This window comes from Nomascus leucogenys, chromosome 5, assembly GCF_006542625.1.
Source record: "Nomascus leucogenys isolate Asia chromosome 5, Asia_NLE_v1, whole genome shotgun sequence".
NCBI lineage: Eukaryota > Metazoa > Chordata > Mammalia > Primates > Hylobatidae > Nomascus > Nomascus leucogenys.
The window spans coordinates 17,231,159-17,234,347 of record NC_044385.1 but is presented as its reverse complement, the minus strand read 5'-3'; positions in this window follow the sequence as shown (position 1 = coordinate 17,234,347).

Sequence of the window (3,189 nt, the reverse complement as noted above, 5' to 3'; positions counted from 1 at the left end):
ACAGGGTCTGGCCTGGTTAGTACTTGGATGGGAGATCACATGGGAATAGTGGATGCTGTAGGCTTTAAAAAAATGCATAATAAGCTCCTTGAGACTGAGTTTGAGATGAGAGGAAATATTCAATGCAATCCACTACCATTGAGGATCTCCTATGAGCCAGGCACGGTGATAAATTAAATGCTGGAGATACAGCCATGAGTTTGACGTAGTTCCTGCTACTAGGAGCTGCAGCGCGGTGGAGGTGGAATGAGGCAGCTGCAGGAACAGATCTCTGTGATAGAGGAGTGAGTGCTCCTGGTGCCAGCTGTGGCAGATTGATTGCATGTGGCCCTACCCTTCTCATGGCCTGTGCCATAGTCCCTACCCTACCACTTTGGAGTGCCTCCCCTCTGACTCTGGGACCAGCCTTGGGATTTGCTTTGTGTCAGCCAATGAATGGAACACAACTGGAGGATTGAAAAACCTCGTTCTTGTTCTCAACCACTTCCATGAGAACGCAGCAGTCTAACTTGACCAGAGTACAAGAGAGACACACAGTTCATTCACCCTGATGGCCCTGTGCCAGCTGATTGCAGACACATGACCGAGTCTGAGTCCAGAACAGTTCTGCTGAGACCCCCAATCCCTGGCCCATGGACCTGGAAGTTAAATAGATGCCTATTGTTCTAAGCCATGGAATTCTGATGTTGTTTTGATGCAGGGTTGTGTGGCAATAGATAACTGATACACTATTTGAACAGAAGGGAGCATTGTTTCAGTTTACTTTGGGGTGTTGGGGATGACAAAAAAAAGAGTAAGAAAACAAAAGAGAAGGGATTCAAGGCTACCCAAGGAAGAACCTGGGAGAGCAGAGCCCCCATACATTTGCATAAATAAGGAAAAGAGTACATAGCGTGTAAGGCAGGGCAGGAGGTAGAGTAGGGGAGCTCAGGCATGAGGCTGGCAGGCGGGTGGCTTTTTGGGGTTAATGGGGAGAAGCCATCCTCGTGGATGGGAGAGAGAAGCTGAAGAGGCTGCATGAAGGACCAGCTTTGAACAGATAGCGCTGTGTCCAAAGGTGGCCCCAATAAAGCAGCTGTTGTTCTTGGAGCCAGGCCTTTCTCCTGCTTCCTGTGTGACCCTCCCGAGAGCCCAAGAGTGAGGGGGATCATCACACCCACGTTCCAGATGAAGAAAGTGTACCACGAGAAGCAAGGCGGCTTGCCCAAGTCACCCGGTGCAGCATGACAGAGGGCACCAGAGCAGGAGAGGAGGGCCCAGGCCGGTCTGGAGCCTCCATTTCTAGAGGAAAGGTGAGAGGAAGGTCCTGGAGAGGGGATGCTGGGGGTGGTATGGGGGCTTAGGAAGGACACCAGTGACCAGCTGCCATGGAAAGTGAGGCTAGGCTTCCCTAAGAAACGGATCAGGGCCACACCTCTCTCCAGCTCTGCTCAGCAGCCAGGAGGCAGGAGCAGGTGGACAGTGGGAGAGTGAGGGTGTGAAACATTCACACTAAGCTTTAGCAGGAGACCCCGGCAGCCAAGGGATTTCAGGTGGGAGGAAAGACATAGATGGGGAAGGAAAGAGACCAGGAAATCCAGGAGAGGATGGAAGGCCTGACAATTGAAAGAAGGTGAACCAAGGGTCTCAGAAGAGCCAAGTGGGTGTAGGGGAGGGGATGAGGCCCTGAACAAGGAGGATGTGGGCAGAGGGGACTTCTGCACCATGGGATGCTTATAAGGCCCCTGCCCACTACCGATACTGTCCAAGCCACAGGAGGCCTGTCATGGCAAATTGTACAGCTGTCTACAAATACCAGGGATGATGACTCCCCAGCATCCCACTCCCGGGACTGGGTGACGGCAGGTATCAAGACACTGGCAATTTGTCTTTTCAAGATCGCTGCAAGATCTTTTGCAATGATGGAAATGGGAAAATCCATCCAAGACATAATTATGTCCGTGTGGTGGAAAAGCACTCATTCCATTTATTTTCCTCTGAAACTTGGCTCCTCCTTCTGTGACTCGGCCAGGGCGAGGCCAGGCGGATGGAAAAGCCAGTGTCAGTGATGCGGAGGTCGTTCATGGCACAGGGCTTAGGAGCTGGATGTTCTGGGAAAGCCCTGCTCGTTCATCTTGTCCAGGGAAAATATTGCCTCTGTCCACAGGAAGAGCTGGGTTCCGGCAGCTGGGGAAGCCACTTGCAGCTGACAGGGTATTAACTGTGACGCCTTTGGGTGGGAAAATAAAACTCCCCACCTCTCCTGCCAAATGAATATTTAAATTGGGGCCAGGTGTGGTGGCCGGGCACTGTGGCTCACCCCTGTAATCCCAATACTTTGGGACGCCAAGGCAGGTGAATCACTTGAGGTCAGGAGTTCAGTTCGAGACCAGCCTGGCCAACATGGTGAAACCCCATCTCTACTAAAAATACAAAAATTAGCCAGGTGTAGTGGTGCGGGCCTGCAGTCCCAGCTACTCAGGAGGCTGAGGCAGGAGAATCACTTGAACCCAGGACCCGGAAGTTGCAGTGAGCCGAGATCACCCTACCGCACTACAGCCTGGGCAAAAAGAGTAAAACTCCATCTCTAAATAAATAAGCAGGCCTTTTTTAAAAGAGGGGAGAAGAGGCCCGGAAGAAGCAAAGTATACACCAAAAAATGAGCTGTCCAAGAGCGTGAACCTTCAGAGCAGCAGAAGCCGTGGCGGTGGTGCAGTCCAGCCCGGTGGACTGAGGACGGATTTGGCCTGGATTTCCAGAAATAGCCTATAGTGAAGTCTGCTCACAGGGACCTTTATCTCAGGAAAAGCCGGGGGACCACAAGCTTCAGCTCACCTGCCTCTGGAGATTTAAGCATTTCTTTTTCTATCTCCACATCCTGGTGGCTGACCTTGGTGGCCTGGTCAGGGTTTTCCCTCGAAAAGGTTGGAGGTTCCTGGGGCAAGAGGGCAAGAAGTCAAAGGGTTCCATCGCCAGAGATTTGTTGCCTACCTCACCCAGTTCATTTGACTGAATTCCCCAGGACCCAAACTGCCCATTTATGAATTTCTGACCTGACCTAAAGACAATAAGGTTTCAGAGAGAAAGCTGACAAAACTGTCTCTGTGTATCTAGAAGACAGGTAGTGTCATGGGCTGTGAAAGGTCACAGGTGGTGTCTTTTTCCTCCAGCAAATGGGCCCTGAGGCTTGGGCAGCCACCACCCCTGATG